The following is an 18,752-nucleotide window of genomic DNA, read 5'->3' on the forward strand; positions in this document are numbered from 1 at the left end:
TGGGGCAATGAGAGCCCTCATGCGTTGCTAGTGTGCATGGAAAATGGTACACGGTGGAGAACAGTTTGATAGTCCCTCAAAAAGCTAAACGTGGAATTATCATATGATCCCACAATTCCACTTCCAGGTGAAGCTCAGGGAAATGAGTTCAACATGAAAGGACACACACTGTGATTCCATTTATGTGAGGTACCTGGAAAAGGCAAATTTATAGAGACAGAAAGTAAAATAGGGTGACAGGGGCTGGGGGTCAGGGGGATGGGGACTGGAGGTTTCATGGGGGCGGAGTCGGGAGGAAAAGACCTGGAGGCGGACGGGGGTGATGGGTGTGTAACATTGTGAACGTACTTAATGCCTCTTAAAAATGGTTAAAATAGTACATTTATGTATATTTTTCCACAGTAAAAAAAAAAAAAAAAGAGAGAGGGCAAAAATACCTGTAATTCGGCTCATTCTCCGTGCCCTGCAGCGGACAGCAGCGGTTCCCACCTGGATTTCACCAGAAGGGGGAAGTCAGTGGCCACAACAGTCCCACTTTGTAGATGAATAGACAAAGACCCAGGGCTCAGGGAACTGGCCCAGGGTCCCTATTCCCCTTGAGTTTGTTCACAGCACACACGTACGTGTTCTCATTTGTGTGCCTGCTTACCGCTGGCCCCTCCTCCCCTAGGATACGCATTTCTCCGGGCAGGGGTGATGTGGGGCCCCTCAGTGCTTGGCACGTGGAAGACATTTATACTGAATGGAGGAGCCAGTGATGCTATTGGCCTGGGGCTGGTCCCGGAGCTGGCAGGGAGCACACACAGAACATGTGCCTCATTTTCTGGCTCCGGCTCCGTGTTTTCCATCATCTCAGGCTACCTGGATGGGCGAGTGGAGACCCCATAAATGTGAAGACCTCTTATGCTCCACACCAGGGTCAGTGGCCTCCGCAGAGCTGCACTTTGAGCAGGCGCACTCTCTTGATGGCTGCGGGGCTTCCCCCAGAGTCACCCCATTTTCTGGGCTGCAGTTCTTCCCAGTCTCCTGCCCTAGCCTACCTTAGCCACCCCAGCACACTCCCAGTGGGGTCAGCCTTCACCTCCTTCTGCAGAGTGCCCTCAGCACCTCTACAGCAGGCTTGTCCCTGTTCTCTCTAGTGCTTTCTCCCCACCCAGAGCCCCCTGAGGCAGCCATCGCTACTTCACTTCTCACCCCATCCCCAGCACGGCGAGCCCATCCTGTCAAGGCTGATGTACGTCGGGTTTCCCCTGCTGAATGGCAGGTGGGGCCCCTAACAGACCCGGGTTCCACCCCTGGGTTTTGGGCAGGTTGGGGTTGCAGGGATTACCTAGGAGTCACAGGTTTGGGGCGTGCTTACTTCCCTTAAACCCCTGGCTGTGATGATCTCATGTGGATGATGAGGTGACAGGGTCTGAGGGCTGCAAACATCCTTCCAGCTCTGACACCCTGAGATTGTAAAATGAACCGAAAACTTGCTGAGCAGTGGGGGGAGGATCTCTTGCCAAGGACGCAGACCTCTTTCCTCCAGTGTTTGCCTGGCCAACACCCTAAGTTCATGATCATAGGGCACCACCCATTACTTCCGCTTCAAAACAGCTCGAAGGGACTCATCTTTTCTCAGTCCTGGTCCTCCCTTGAAGCCTCCTCCTGAGACTTCTGACTTGGCTGATGACATCAGAATCTATAGATCACTCAGGCTTCAAACCTCCAAGCCAGGGCCGCCTGGCTGGCCTGGTTAAGTGTCAAATTCTGGATTTTGGTTCAAGTCATGATCTCAGGGTCCTGGGATTTAGCCCCAAGTCCAGCTCTGCCCTGGGTGTAAAGCCTGCTTAGGCTTCTCTCCCTCTCCCTCTGCCCCTCTCCACCCCAATTAAAAAAAAAAAAGCCAAAGTCCATTTGAACTCCGACCTATTGACTCCAAAGCCAGGGTCTTGGACTATATGCTTAGCTCTTCTGAGTGAGGGGTTTGGAGGGGTATGAGATCTGTCCAACTTCAATTTAAAAAACAAATGAAAACCCAAAAAACCCAGAGCCAACTTGAGCTCCTAGCTCTTCTTCAGTGCTTCCCAGTGCAGCATAAGCCCTGCGATTTCCAGTTTCCTGCTCATCACCCCCGAAGCTGTTCCTGCTCCAGGGTCAGCCCGTCCATCCTGTGGTGTGGGCCACGAGCTGCTCGCTGCTCTATTCCTCGGGCGCCTCCCCTTGCCACTCCAGATGCCACACCACAGCCCGCGGGGTTGTTCAGAGACACAGAATGAACCACGGCACACCCCAGAGTAAAATCTCAACAACTCCTACACCACACATTCTCAGCCCTCACCCGGCTCAGGGACGATGATGGGCTGGCTGGTGAATGTTCAACCGCAGTCATCCAGGGAAAAAAGCCCCCTTATGTGTAGCTTTGGCTCAACTTCAGTCATGTGAATACTCCCACTGTGGCTGCCTTCAAGCTACCAACAGGACGCTCTCGCATGCGGAGCTGGGAAGGGACACCCAGAGGACACCATCATCCAGTGTTTCCTGGGTACAGTTCCACGGCTGCTAATGACTTCAAGGACAGAGATGAGAGTCAAATGCAATAAATTAATTAGACTGTGATGGATTTTGAATATTTGTTCTATTTCATTATATGTTTACTTGAATATGATTTAATTTTAAATGGTGACTTTAACAGCTCTTTACATACCTGGAAATGTGACCATTAGCTCTCACAAGACAACACGAGTCAATGCCAGCACAGAACTGCCTGCGACCAAGCTGGTCTCTATCTAGCTGGGGCTGTAATGTGGGGCTCTTGGCTTGGGAATTGAACCTCATCAGCCTGCTCATGGATTCTTCCCTGGTTTCTGATGACTGAGTTCTACCTGGTTGGTCCTGTCCTCCTCTAGGCATGTGCACACTTGGGAAATCAGTACTCTGACTTGGAGCCAGACAGAAGGGAGTGCTAGAGGCATATTCCAGAGTCTGCAAACCTGAAGGACAGATTACCCCAAAATGTCAGGATGGAGAAAGTTATCTGTGGAATTGAGATACAAAGCATCACATACTCAGTATTTAACCTTTAATCCATACATTCTTTTCATTTATGGAAAACAAAGTGCAGATGGTGTTGGAAAGGCCCTGGATTCTGATAGAATGCCATTCGCCATCATTCTGTGGTTTTTCATTACGTGAAGTCCAAGGGATTGTAGAGATTCATTCTTGGCATTGCACAGATCGCTGTAGCAGAAGTTTTCCTTGTGTCAGTCAGCCTTCATCTCTGATAGCCATTTCAAAGATGGGGAGTTGAAATGGGAAGGAGCCCCGTTCAAGGAGGGAACAACAACAATACTGTAGTTTTCCCTGAAGCCTATTCATAGCAGTGGTGCTGGTTCAATCTCACCTGTGAACTGGCCTGATCCTTGAACTAGGATGCTAGGTTCTTTGACCATGCCTTGCATTCACCATAAAGGACTCTGAGCTCCTAGGAGTCTTCACAGGCCCTTTGCTGTTGGCTTGGACATTCTTCTGGTCCACTGTATCTTGTCTCTTCCTCTGCTCCCCTGAGTACCCCTTCCCTGACTATCCTGATAGACTTGGTCATTCATTTTCTCTGCTGCCAGAAAGGCTCATCTGGGCCTCTGTGGTGGCCCTTACCACGCTATAATACCACCATTGTCATCATCATCATGGCCACTCGTGTTTGTGAGTACTTACAAGGTGCAAAGCGTGGAGCTGGGCAGTCTGAGTGGCTTTTATGTCTGTGTCCCCCTGCCCCTTGTTCCCTGAGCTCCTGGGAGGCAGGGAGCATGTTTAATATATCTTTGTCCCCTTAGTCTAGTGACTAACATGATATTGGGTTTATGGTAGATATCCTATAAATATTTGGTAAAGGAACTTATGTGAATTGATTTGTAGCCATGCCTTTTACAAAATCAACCTCATTTCTATTTAATATTCTAACAAAGTGGCTTTACTCCTTTGTCTTTTGTGAGAAGGTCCTTCCCTTCTCTCAAGGTCTGTTCTCCCTTAATAAAGGTAGGTCCACAGGGTATTTCCTCAAGTCTACAAACTCAGCCCAGTTTCTCCTTCCTTCCCTCTGGGGCTGAGACTAGAGAACTCCATTGCTAGGATCAGAAACTATTACCTGCGAATGTCCACAGCGCAGTCACACTGACCCTGTTCCCGCTGCTGTGATGCATGTCCCATCACTGGCTGTTCCTGTGCTTCCCTTAGGGTCTCCCTCATGGAGTTGAGGGATTCAGCTTGGATAATCAAAATACAGTGTATGTACCCCATGTAGGAGGATGTCATGGGAGTGTCATTACTAAGTACTCCTAACTGATGAGCTCAGACTTCAATTTTGGATTTATAAGTGGTTTGCTTCTGTACACCCCCATCACCTGGGTGGGTGGTATGACCACTTACTTGTTAACTAAAATCATCCCTTTATCACTCCTCTTCTGACTCTATGTAATTCTACCTTATTTTTGTGAAATCTAGTTCTCTCGACACCAGCAATTTTTGGTATTTCCCAGCAATGGAGATGTTTCCATGGTGATGCTGGTAACTTCCACCTGACTTACCCAAGGGACTTATCTGGGAGGTCAACCTTGGGGCCATTGGGTCTAAAGCAGGAGTTATAAATCCCTTTTTGCCTCCTTGCACTTTAGTGTGAAAGAAAGCTGGAGAAAACGGAAGTGAGGTGGATGAAGGAGAAGGACCTCATTTTTTGCTCTAATAAATCACTTCACAAAATACATATGTAATTGTTCCCATCAGCATGGCAACATGCTGGGATTTCTTGCAGAAAGAGGCACTGCCCCATTTGTCTGCTCCCCTTAGAACACAATTTCTGAGTGAGTGGTTTCTTTTGCTGTCTCTATGGTGTGTGGCATGAGGAGAAAGATATCCTGCTCCTACCAGAAAATTGTATGCTTATATGGTTACTATAGTCAACGCATATTGACAGACTGGGTACTTTGGTGTCTAGGATTGGGTTTTCTGAGTCATCCATAGCCAGCCCTGATAGTTAGGGATTTAGTGCAATTCGCTATTTATAGCATACCTAGGGTCTGTTATCCTCCACCGGGTATGAGGTATACAGAGAGGGGTGACAAACCTCACTGTGTCCCAGGAGTTTCTGGTTTGAGGACGCGGACTGGGAGAGGCAGGCAAGGATTGTGACTCAGGAAACACATTTCACAGACACTGCTTCTGGAAAATTCAGGGAAAGGCAAGGTAGACCAGTGTTCATACAGACATTGGAATCTTTCCTTAGCAAGTCTCCAGCAACTAATGCAATTCTGGAATTCAGGGTTGGGATTATAGGATTAGACAGGATTTTTCCTGCATGGCCAAGGGCCTCCTCTTCCCATGTAGAATGAGACCTTAATACAGTTCTTAGGCACATGATCTTCACTGAGAAGGCTTTAATTGTTTTTTTTTTTTTTTTTTTTAAAGTGAGGTATAAGCCAATAGATAGTAAAATGGAAGATTTTAAGCTTTCAGTTTGGGGAATTCTGATAATCATGTACACCTGTGTAGCCACCATTCAAAAAATAAAATATAGAACACTTTCAGTCTCCAAGAGAGCTCGCTCATACCCCTTTCCAATCAACTGCCAACCACCATGTCCCTACCTTGATTCTTCTAGATTAATTTTCATTATTCTAGATCAATATACACGGGATCATAAAGTATGTACCTTCTTGTGTCTAGCTTCTTAAAATTTTAAGATTCATTCATTTGGGTTTTTCTATCGGTGGTTCATTCCTTTTTATTATATGACAATTCATTTATCCATTCACCTTCTGTTTCTAGGTTTTTTCAATTCAATGACCATCCAGTACAGTTCTCCTTGTAGACATAAGTTTTTATTTCTCTTGGTGAATACCTCTGAGTGGAATTGCTGAATCATGGTGAAGCCGTGCGTTTAACTTTATGGAAACTAACAAATATGTCTCCTACACTCCCATGTGAAGGTGAGCTCCGGCTAGTTCTGATCGGAGCATCACTGGTGCTTGTGAAATAGTATCTCATCATGGAGAGTTTTAACTGGTTTACTGCACTGGTTTGGCTCCTTTCACACAATCCTCCTAGATGCACACAGCCTACCTATTAGGTAGGTTTGATGGTATCTTGCAATGTTTGCAGCCCAGGAAGTGGATCCTTGCCCAGTCAGCCAGGTGATTCAAGGAAGCACCAGCTCATGCTGTGTGGTACAATAAAAACTAGACACTTGATCTTTGTCCCTGGTTCCTGGCACAGAGCTCCTAAAATCCTTGGGATTTCCTGAATGGTAGGAGTGTCTTTTAATACTCCTGAGTCTCTGCTTTTGAACTTACCTGAGTTTAGCTAAAGGAGGTGAATCTTGGCAGCTCTCTAGAAAGCCTCAGGATGGGGATTGGTTGTTGGAGAAACCAACCCTGGGGAGTGGGGGGAGTGGAGGATTAGAGGATTCAAATTTTTAGCCTCACCTCTTGACCTCGAGAGGGGAGAGGGGCTGGAGATTGACTTTAATCACCAATGGCCATGATTTAATCCATCGTAAAAAAAAATACTTGGATAAAAAAAATACTTGAATTAGAAACTCTGGAACAATGAGGGTAACAGAGCTTCTGTGTTTGTAAATACAACAGCTGCAGGGAAGGGAGCACATCTGAGGAAGGCGTGGAAGCTCTGTCCACCCCATCTACACACTTTGCCTTATGAATCTCTCTTCCATTTGGCTGTTCCTTCGTACCTTTTATAATAAAACCGTATCTGTAAGCAGAGTTGCTTTCCTGGGTTTTGTGAATCATTCTAGCCAGTTATCAAGGCTGAAGGGGCATTGTGGAAACCCTGAATTTACAGGTGACAGGACAGAAGTGCAGGTTGCCTGGAGACTCTGGCATCTGAAGCAAGGACAGTGTGGTGGGACTGATCCCTTAGCTTGTGGGGTCTGCCCTAGATCTGGGTGCTTAGTGTCAGAACTGAATTGAATCGTCAGATCCTCAGCTGATGTTGGAGGAGAATCTGAGATCAGTGTAGAAACATTATTATGTTACTTGAGGAGAAACCCTACAGGTTGACCTGTAGCTATCCCTCTGACTGTTCCTCTGTTTTCCGTGGGCACATAATATTAAGGTGCCCTTGAAAGGGTGGGACCTGCCAGTGTTAGGACTGAAAACTGAAGAGAGAGCCCTGTGGAGCCCTGTGAGAAACGCCCATGCTTGCTTTACAACCTTTCTTGCGATAAAAGCAGACATTTCCGTGGATCTGCCAGGTGCTATTTATCTGATAAAGATAAAGAGAGAGTAGTAATGTCTTAGGAAAATGAAAGTTACAGTCTACTGAGCACTGACTGTGTCTCCGCCCTCTGTGGGTACTTTCCAAATGCCCTAAGGAGAGAAGGAAGCTGAGCCCGAGAAAGGTGAGGTGAGTTCTCTAAGGTCAAAGGTCAAGCACGTGGGTCTTTGCCCCATGGACAGTGTAGAAGATGCTGCCCTCCCTCCGCTTTGGACAGTCTCACTGATCGCCGGCCGAGCAATGACATGATTTGGGGCCTTTCCAGCCCTAGTATTCTAGAACGCGTTGGCTGTTCTTTCTAAGACTGGTCCCCGGTCACCCAAGGACTGCTCCCTCTTGTCCATGTGGGGGATGCTCAGGCGGGTCCTGAGTTATGTGCGTCCATTTCCTCGGGCTCTCCTGTCGCTCTGATAAGAGGATGCCACACATGGAACTGTGCTGCTCTAGGGTGATAGCAGTCAGTCACACTGTCCGTTCTCCCCGAGCGTCTGCGGCTTCACTCTGGTCTGCTCAATGGCTCCATTTTCCAGTGATGGAAGAACAGGTGCCTTCTGTTTCATGGCATGTTTGGTGTCCTCCACAGAGTCTCCTGGGCCACATGTGGGCCTGGGACCCGCATGGCCCCCCAGACACAGAGAAGTCTTTCAGTGTCGGGCAGCCAGCCTCAGAAGGGAATGTCTCTGTCAGTGAGACTTTGCTATATTGCCCAGGTCCTTCCCATTCCCACTTCCAGAGACCAGAGCAAACCTGTCTTTAACCAGACTTTCCTCAGCTTGGATTTAAATCTGAAAACCTACAGAGAAAAACAGTAGATCCATAAGGACTTGGAGGCCAGAGCAAGTATTTGATGAGCTTTTGCATTTAATTGAGAAGAGAAAGAAGAAGTCTGAGCTACGTTACTAAGGGTGGGCCAGACTCTGTAAAATGGTATGATTGCACTGTATGTTAAGGGCCCTCAGCTTCCTCCTCTTCCTCCCTGTAGCCCCAGCCCTGATCTAAAGTTGTTGGTCCTTCCTTGCCCATGACCAGACTTGCCTGTGAGACCATCTCTATTCCCAAAACCCACAGGCCCTCCCACAGTCATCATTCCCCCTGCTGGGAGGGTGTTTTCTCCCCATTCTACAGATGGGCAGACTGATGCTCAAAAGCAGTAAGTGGCTTGCCTTTGAGGCCACAGGGTGGTGGGGATCCTGACTTGAGGCCAGATCTTCAGACTTCTCCTCCAGGGTTTTCTGCCACCTCACGCTGGCTCCTTGCCAACCTCAGCATCCAAGTTCCCCACCAGGTACACTCTGAACTGGGAGCCCAGGCAAGAATATCTCCCCAACATCCTTGGCAAATAATCTGTTCTTGGGGTGATTTTCAGAACCATACACTCCATTGCTCCTGGGGTTTCTCCCCTGGGTGCTCTGTAGGCAGATCTGTCCTTCTCTGCCTGAAACAGATCATATGACGTCCCCCTCCCTTACTGGCTACTTTTGTAAGAGCACCACCTTCCACCCAACACCCTGACCAAGAGCCTGGTGGTGGGCTCAGCCTCCATACCTGAGTCCAGTGTCCTTGCCTTCTTCATAGCTTTTAATCCAGTCCCCTTCTCTGCACACACTGCTCCCGCCTCGGGTTGGGCATTAATCATTCTCACGACTACAACTGGAATAGACTCAGACAAGATTCCCTCGTAGCTGGTGTCCTGGGTGCCTTGCCCTCTCTCAGGGAAGGAGAGTTCTTTGGCTGGAAGCAACAGAGACTTATACTAGTAACTTAAACAGAAGGGACTGCATTTGCTCACAGGACTGAACGGAGGGCTGACAAGCCAGGCTTGGAGCAGGAAGACGTTGAGGGTCTCACTGGTGAGAATAAACCTGCCTCCCCCCACTTTACTTTTGTAAAGCAAATGTCCACTCTACTTGACGACTGTGTGATCTTGTCTAGGAGGTAAGGGAGAAGAACCTGCTGAGGGCATGACCTCCTGGGACCCTGAGTAAAGAGTTTGGGAATAAGGGGATGAGAAAATGGGCAATGTCTTCGGGAGTCAAATGAAATCAGTTTGGAAGGCCACGCAAACAGTCATCAATAGAGAAGCAAGGCAAGGGGAGATGGGGAGGGTGGAAGGAAGAGGGATGGCGGCAGGGGGAGAAGAAACGAAGGAGGAAGAAAGGAAGAGAAATGCACAAATAGGAGAGAAGGGAAGGCAGGTGGGGGGTGAGGAAGGAGACCATGTGAGATTTGACATGAGGCTAGAACCTAGGAAACCCAGACTGACATCAGAGGTTTGAAGCAGAGAGTGGGAGGTGGGTCCTGGCGAATATTCTTAACTTGCAGGGAATGGCCTCTGGAGCTTTATGAGGGGGATTTGAGGCCTCCGTGTAGGCACGAAGAAGTTCTCTGAGGACACTTACCTCAGCCACACTGGGCACAAGGGGAGTCAGGGGAACGAGCCCCAGACTGGTCCTCAGTGTCCCCAGGTTGGCAGGGGCCCTGAGACAGGCCTGTAGATTGGGAGGCAACCAGCCAGGAGAGGATGCAGGTAGTTAAGCCTCTTCAGCACTAAGTTGTTCAGGGTCCTATGTAAGGTGGATGTTACTGTCCCCCTCACAGATAAGGATGTCAGACTCAGCAGGATGGAGCCTTTGTCCATGTCATAGCTAGAAAGTGGGGCCCTGGCATCTGAGCTTAGAGCTCTCTGCTCTCCTCCACACAGTGCACACAGCCTCTTCGCAATATGGATTCAGGACCTGAGACTCAGGGAGGCTGGGGGAGGCCGAGGACTTGGGCTGGTGTGACAAGGGGACGTTTGCACTGAACAGAGATGTTGCTGCATCAAGGTGACTTTCCCACCCAGCCCAGGGAGGCCCAGGCCTCACCTGGGCCATCCCATGTCTGCAGCTGGGTAGGCAGCCTGGGTGGGGTGGGAGTGGAGGGGTGCAAGGGGGTGCGGAGGGTGCTTCCCCTCCTTCTCTGAGCTGACCTTTCAATGTCAAATCAGGCTGCTCCCTCCCAGGTTTCTAGTACATTCCCGGCTGTTGATTGCTCCAGGGCCTGCAGGAATGAGTCCTATGACCTGGCTGTTTTCTCAGCCCTGCACGGTCACAAGGGGTTGTTTTGTTTTCGGCACTGCTGTTAAGTCAAATCTTGCTGTGCGACATCTAATTTTGGCCTTCAAGCACCCTTGTTTTATCTCATTTCCAGGCCGGCCTCCATTTGTCATACCTTCCAACATGCCATCTGGAAATCCCATAACCACTCTGAAAGACAAGAGACCTTGTTACTTGGAATTCTCTGCTTGTCTCCTAAGTAGGAGTCCGTGGACTGAATGCAAGTGAGCCATTAGGTCCATGGAAAACGCCAAGTTCAGATGGATTTGTTTTCATTTAGATATTTTCTAGATCTTAGCCCCGCCCTGCAAATAAACACCGGAAAATTATCCAGTTACTTGGTTTGCCGTGGTCGGATGGAATACCCATGTCTCGAGCCTCAGTGTCGTTTTAGTGACTTCTCTGATTTGCCTGTCGCTGTGGTTAATAAGATCATTGCTAGCTTTTCCTTCCTTTTGGGAGGATCCTGGGAAATGCCAACTTTCTCTATGCCTTTGAAGGTAAAAAGGAATAAACTGGTGACCCAGAGCATCGTCACTCCCACCGCTGGACAGGGACTCTGCTCCCGTGGTCCCCTGCGCCCTGCTCTAATTGGACATGAGGTTCTTAGACGTACTCTGCTTAGGAAAAGTGACCTGTGTGTTCAACATTCAATGCTGAGGAGGGAATAAAGTCTCCGCTTTGCCTAATAGGTAGAATGAGAAAGTACTGAATACGTGAAAATGTTTTGGACATGATAGAACATACAGGAATGTCAGCCATTGTTATGATCATGGCGCTCCTCTGTGGGGATCTGGGAACCATCAGCTTTGCTCTAAAATGACTCTGGCCCTGACTCTTCATTGAAGTGTACACAACCAAAGACTGTCTGGGTCTGCTTGCCTGGCCATAAGGTCCAGTCTTAGCACTGTGATGAATCCAAAGAAATGCAGGTTTAATTCCGGAAGCATTGCTGAGTAGCATAAGACTTGAATTTAGTCTTTTGGAGACTTGAGGGAACACACGACACAGCAGAAGTTCTCACAGCTATCTTTAGGAACAAGGCTTCATTGCAGTCTTTGTCACCAGTGCCTGCTTCCTCTCCCCTGTCGTGGGCCACAGCCATATCTTCTGATCTCCAAGCTCCTGCCAGCCCCCTTTTCAAGACCACATCCCCCCTCTCACAGCTGTCCTCTTGGTCCCCTGGCTGACTGCCACGAAAGATTTAGGATCCTGCTTCTATTCATGCTTCTGCTGAAGTTCACAGAGAGGAAAAGTTAAGAATAATTTATGCCGTATTCTCATCTTTGTGACATATGCTGTAAAACCCATTCAAGCTGGGTCTAAAGCTTCCTTTGGACTCCACGTCCTATAGGTCTTGAACCATATGAGAGGTTGCATCTTAATAACCCGGGGTTACGGGTGAGGAAGCGAAGGTGAAGGGGGTGGGTAGGACTCGCCTGACACACAGGGTCCTTAAAGGGTGGAGCCTAGTTTTCAATCTGGGTTTTCTGGCTCCAAGTTTGAGGCTAGGGCCACTAATTCTTAGAATTCAGGCCCTGAGTCTTAGCACTGGTGTGGTACAGTGTGAATCACAGCTTCTGGGGGGAATAAATTTCATTTTGTTTTGCTGCCCGAGCTGGTCGCATTTCCAGCAGTGACACTGGCAGAGGGACGAGCAGGGTCAGGCTGAGACTAGGGATGGGGAACTGCCTTCAGGATGCTGCTGGGCTGACCCTCATCTCATTCTTGCTGCCCGAGCCCACCCCGAAGAGCGCTGTGGCCTGGCCACCCTGATGGGGCCCCACTGACACGAAGGGTTCCTCAGCACCCAAGCCGCTTTTCTAGATGGAATGCAAACCATTCCCTGCCTGGGGCCCTGCCAAGCCTTGGCAGAATCAAATGTGACATTCAGTTCCAGATTAATCCAAGTCGAAACAGTTTTCCCGCAGGTGTAGAAGGTGTAGAGATTATTTATTTATTTATTATTTTCTGAAACCCCAAAATAGCTTTAACATCATGATTTTGGGTTTCTGTACCTAAGATGCATAAGCAAGGTTAATATTTTTATAATGCGCATCCATAACCGTTCTACTAACAATGCCACCTTCTTATATTTCTTTAAGGTGTGTTCCTTTCTTTAAAGCTTCATCCCAAGAATTTGGGGTAGAATTCAGGGATTCATAGAATTTTACAATGTGAGAGTGGAGGATGTATCCGGTCTGCTCTCTGAATTCTCTCTATGAAATTCCCTCCAAGCATCCTCCGCTTGGTCTCTCCCAATCACAGGCAACCTCCTACATTACAGAGCAGTCCATTTCCCAACCAACAGCACCAACTGTCTGAGTGTCTGTATTGAACAGAATCAAGATGTGTAAGACCTTGGTGGAAGAGTAATTAGGTCTAGAGAGACCTGGAGGAACCAGGAGCTCTGGCTTTGATGAGTTTTCCAAACTGTGAGCCCCATGACCTTGCCCAGCCAGAAGTCTTGACTCTTGGTGCCCTTCCCCTGCACTTTGACCATATTGAGGCTGACCAGCAGGCATGTGTCTCTACTGTTTTGGAATAAATTAAATAAATTTAAGTTAATTTATTTATTAATTAACTGATTAGATGTATGTGAGTAGTCACCCAACTTTTTTTTTACATAATTGCATGAGGGGGTGGTCAGGGCTGGGTGGACATTTTTCTGGGGTTAAGAAAGTCCTTCTTGTTGAAAACTTAAATGTTAGGAAATTTTCAAATAATCGTTATTATACAGAGAATACAGATCAGAAAAATACATTTCTGTAATGATGGTTTATGATGCTTTAATGTCAAATGTTAGAGCAAAGTAGAAACATGATTCAACAGGATTTCTCAGTGTGGTCCCTGGGTCAGCATCATCAACATCAAGGGGACTTGCTATAAAGACAGCCTCACTCTACTGAATCAGAAGCTCAGAGGGTGGGACTCCGTGACCTGTGTTTTTACAAGTCCTCCAAGGAATTCCCATACATGCTGAAGCTTGAGATCCATGGTTGTACAGAATATTGTCTTCCTGGTCTATAACTGTGTGATGGTTAATTTTATGTGTCAACCTGGCTAGGCATTTGATTGGTCAAATATCTGTTTAGATGTTGTGAAGAAATTTTAAAATTTAATTCAGTAGACCTTGGGTAAAGAGATTACCCTTCATAATGTGGGTGGGCCTCATCCAACCAGTTGAAGGGTATAAGAGAAAAGACAGCTCCACTGGGAAGGAGGAAATTCTACTTCTAAAAAGCCCTGGAACTCAAGACCCCCAACATCAACTCCTGCTGAAATTTCCAGTCTGCCAGCCAGCCCTTTCTCCCCCTCTCCTTAATCTATCCATCCCATTGGCTCTGTTTCTCCGGAGAATCTTGACTAACACAAACAGCATTAGAATCTATTCTCTGCAATCTTTCTCTCTTAGCCTGAAACCAGCTGCACAGTTTTTCTCAGTACAAGACTGCAGACAGCTACTTCCATTAGGCAGGAGTTAGGATAGTCATGAAACTTAATAACTATCCACGAATTAGAATATTAACTAGGAGCTTAAAATTTTGTAGGTATACCTGATTTGGCAGAAACCATTTGGTTTGGGTCATTCCTTGGAAACTCTCCTTTTTTTTTTTTTAAGATTTTATTTATTTATTTGACAGACAGAGATTACAAGTAGGCAGAGAGGTAGGCGGGCGGGGGTAGGGGGTGGGAAGCAGGATACCTGCTGAGCAGAGAGCCTGATGTGGGGCTCGATCCCAGGACCCTGAGATCATGACCCAAGCCGAAGGCAGAGGCTTAACCCACTGAGCCACCCAGGTGCCCCTGGAAGCTTCTTTATTGAAAAAAATTCCAGCTTTCAGTGAGCAGTTTAAAACCAGATGGATCTGAATTTAAGTCCCCACTGTTACTCACTAGATGACCTCAGGCAAGTCATAGGAGAGCCATGTTTTCCTAATCAGTGAAACAAAGTTACTAACATTTATTCCTTCGATGGCACTAATAAAGCTTCTGGCACATCCAGAACACCATTTTATGTCAGGCTTATAGTAGGCATTCAGGGAGTGATAACTATTATTATTCAGCTAGTTACTTCTAGAAGTGGAGCTATACTAGAAAGTTACCACGGTCATCTGGGAGTTCTAGGCAGCTGTTCTCTGATTAATCCTGGATTTATTGTAATGTAGCAGAGATAACACTTCCAAGTGTAATCAGTACATCAACGTGGTTATTTGGGCAAGACACTAGGCACTGAGTGGGAAGGGATGAATCTTAAGAAGATGGAAGACACAGTAGCAGTCTTTGGTGGCATGAAACAGCAAAGCCAAGGAGGAAGAGTGTGAAGGATCTACCTATATTTTATTGTAGAAAGAAACCAGGCGTGCCATAGGTTCTTGAAATTGGTACTAAAACAACATAGACTTTCAAGGGAGGACATAATTGTAGGAGACATTATTCGCTGTAGACAGTTCTAGAGATACATATGATCATCATCAAAGAAAATGATGTTGTGTCCAACTGGGAAGAAGGCTGACCTATGCAAATAAGCATAGGTTGGTAAGTGAACTTAGCAAAGCCTAAAAAGGCTAAACCCTCTCATTCCTTGAAACACTCACTATACGTTATGTTTAATTGTGCTAATAATTTTTATTTTTTTATTTTTATTATTTTTTTAAAGATTTTATTTATTTATTTGAGAGAGAGAGAGAGTATGAGAAGGGGGAGGGTCAGAGGGAGAAGCAGACTCCCTGCCAAGCAGGGAGCCCAATGCGGGACTCGATCCCAGGACTCCAGGATCATGACCTGAGCCGAAGGCAGTCGCTTAACCAACTGAGCCACCCAGGCGCCCCCTGTGCTAATAATTTTTAAAAACCAAATGCAATGAATGAAGTTTTAGAAAAATAATGGCCCAAATTAGTTCAGGAGGAAATGAGAAAAGTTATAGACACCAATAATTATTAAGGAAATTAAAGTGGTATTTAAAGACCTCCTACCTTTAAAACCTCAAGTCCAGATGGGTTATAGGTGAGTTTTATAAAACTTGCAAGGAAGAGTTAATTCCTGTTTTTTATAAAGGATTCCATCAATAGAAAAAGAGAAAGTTTTCTGGCCTGTTTTATAAGTCTAATGTATTTTTAATTCAAAATTCAGATAAGAACAATGCATGTAAAGAAAACAGTACTCCGATTTTACTACTTATTACTGTAGAAGGAAAAGCTCAAATCTTAGCTAAGTGAATGAAATAATATATTATTATTGGAGATTGCTATTCGATATTCAAGCGGTGGAGAGTTGTCTAAGGTTCAAGGAGGAGGTCTGAACTAGAGGAATAAATCTGAGACTTGTTGGTGTATGGGTGATTTTGGAAGCTATGAAATTGGATGAACTCACAGAAGATTCTTTGTAGAGGTCCTTTATCAGATTGAGGCAGTTCCTTCTATTTCTAGTTTTCTGACAGTTTTTGTGTGGAATGAAGGTGGATTTTATGAAAATATTTCTACTGTGCCTACTGAGATGCCTATATGATATTTTTTCTTTTTTAATTGATAAAGGTGGTGAATTATACAGATTGATTTTCAAATCACCAATTGACCTTGCCTTCCTGGAATATCTTACTTGGTCATGATGTATTATTTTTTTATATCATTGGATTTAATGTGCTAAAATTTTGTTTGGCTATTTTTATTTTTTGTATCGATTTTCTTAGGGATATAGGTTTACAGTTTTCTTATAAAGTCTGTCTGGTTTTGGTGTCAGGGCAATACTAACCAACCTCTTAGGATGGGTTGAGAAGTATTTCCTCCTTTACAATTTTCTGAAAGAGTTATATAAAATTGGTATTATTTCTTTCTTAAATGTTAGCTAATGAAACCATATGGGCCTGGAATTTTCTTTGTGGGAATATCTTAAAGTATAAATTTACTTCAAAAATAGATATAAAGATCTTTCAGATCATTTGTTTACTTTTTAGTGAACACTGATAATGGCTTTCATGGAATTTGTCCATTTTATTTTACTTGTTGACTATGCTGGTCTCAAGTTTTCTACAATACGCTATTTTTTCTTTTTAACAGCTGTAGAATCTATAATTTCTTTTTAATTATTATTTTTTATTAACATATAATGTATTATTAGCCCCAGGGATACATGTCTGTGAATTGCCAGGTTTACACACTTCACAGTACTCACCATAACACATACCCTACCCAATGTCCATAACCCCACCACCCTCTCCCTACCTCCCTCCCTCCAGCAACCCTGTTTGTTTTGTGAGATTAAGAGTCTCCCAACCCCATCTTGTTTCATTTATTCTTTTCCTACCCCCCAAATCCCCCACTTTGCCTCTCAACTTCCTCGTATCAGGGAGATCATATGATAGTTGTCTTTCTCCGATTGACTTATTTTGCTAAGCGTAATACCCTCTAGTTCCATCCACGTCGTCACAAATGGCAAGATTTCATTTCTTTTGATGGCTGCATAGTATTCCATTGTATATATATATACCACATCTTCTTTATCCATTCATCTGTTGATGAACATCTAGGTTCTTTCCATAGTTTGGCTACTGTGGACATTGCTGCTATAAACATTCGGGTGCATGTGCCCCTTTGGATCACTACATTTGTATCTTTAGGGTAAATACCCAGTAGTGCAATTGCTGGGTCAACTTTTTGAGGAACCTCCATGCTGTTTTCCAGAGTGGTTGCACCACCTTGCCTTCCCACCAACAGTGTAGGAGGGTTCCCCTTTCTCCGCATCCTCGCCAGCATCTGTCATTTCCTGACTTGTTAATTTTAGCCATTCTGACTGGTGTGAGGTGATATCTCATTGGGGTTATGATTTGTATTTCCCTGATGCCTAGTGATATGGAGCACTTTTTCATGTGTCTGTTGGCCATAGCTGTAGAATCTATAATTATATCAAATCCACCCCTCCCAACATTAGTAGTTTGAGCTCTTCTTTCCTATTTTGTGAGCAGTCTGACCAAGGGCTTATCAATTTTATTGATCTTATTTATTATTTATTTGTTTATTTATTTATATGTTTTTTTTAAGTCTTTATTTATTTGACATAACGGGAGAAGGAATACAAACCGGGAGAGAGGGAAAGGGAGAGGCAGGCCTCCGGCTGAGCAGGGAGCCTGGTGTGGGGCTCCATCCCAGGGCCCTGCGATCCTGACCTGAGCTGAAGGCAGGCACTTTATGACTGAGCCACCCAGGCACCTCTGATCTTTTTTTTTTTTTTTTTTAAAACCTCCAGCTTTTTAATTTCACTGGTTTTTCCTCTCTTGTTCTTCTACTTTGTATTTTTGATTTATGCCCTAATCTTTTTTCTTTCTTTCTCCTGCTTACTCTGGGTGTTATTTATTCTCTCTTATTTTTTTAAGATGGAAGCTGATAATCATAGATTTGAGATTTTCCTTGCTTTCAAACCAAGTTAGTGCTGTAACATCCCTCTAAGTATTGTGTGATCCCTGTCCTACCAGTTTTGATGAGTCATATTTTGGCGCTCAGTCCATTGCTTGGGTTTTCCTCTCATTATGGATAATTTCCCTGTTGCTTTGCATGTGTGGCCATTTTTTTATTGATTGTTGGGCACTGTTACTTTTTATCCTTGTGTGCTGGCTATTTTTGTTTTCTTGCTTTTTTTTTTTTTCCCCCCCCCCCCCCCGCTTCCTCCTGGGATATGGTTAAGTTTACTTAGAAACAGTTTGACCCTTTCAGGTCATGCCTTTAAATTTCTTAGGGCGGTTGTGGGGTGGGGGGGGGGTTGGAGCTGTGTTTACTCTAGGGGTAATCATTTCCTGCTCCTGAAGCAAGATTCCACCTAACGCCTCATGGTTTGCAAAGTTTTCATTCTGGCTTGTGGGAAGAGACCCTGTTCTGATCCTGTGTGAATGCTGTGTACCCCTCCTTCCACTGTGGACAAGTGGTTCTTTCCTGGTCTCTGGTAGTTTCTCCATACACACACGTGCTGATCGGTACTCTGCTACATAGTTAAAGAGGACCCTTTCTGTGGAGTTCTCTGGAGTTTCGCGAGCTTGTGCGTCATCCTTACCCAGGGCCACGCTAATCTTCTCTGTGTCACTCCAAGTTTAGTGCATGTGCTGCGGAAGCGAGCGCCGGATTTCTCTGGAGTTCTCTCTTTGCTCAGCTCTGTCTTGCTCCAGGTCCTCAGGAATTGTCACGGTATCTTTGGACGCTGGCTTTGTCTCTTCCATTCATGGAGTCTGCAAGCTGTGCCAGAGTCCCCTCCCTGTGCCCTGGAAATTCTCTGGTCAGTGAGCTGGGCAATCATGGGGATCATTTGTTTCCTCTCTCCTAGGGAACCCTATACTTCGTGTCTGATGTGCCCTGTGCTGAAAACTGCTCTTTGGGATATTTGGTCAGTCCTGCCCAACCC

General features: G+C 45.7%; 1 non-coding gene across 1 annotated transcript; it reads right to left on the reverse strand.

Moving 5' to 3' along the window:
* Positions 1-18,366: 18,366 nt before the first annotated feature.
* On the reverse strand, positions 18,367-18,472 carry LOC125085359 (U6 spliceosomal RNA). The gene has a single exon (XR_007122887.1). It is a non-coding gene; the product is annotated as a U6 spliceosomal RNA (small nuclear RNA).
* Between the last annotated feature and the right edge of the window lie 280 nt (positions 18,473-18,752).

This window comes from Lutra lutra, chromosome 14 (assembly GCF_902655055.1).
Source record: "Lutra lutra chromosome 14, mLutLut1.2, whole genome shotgun sequence".
NCBI lineage: Eukaryota > Metazoa > Chordata > Mammalia > Carnivora > Mustelidae > Lutra > Lutra lutra.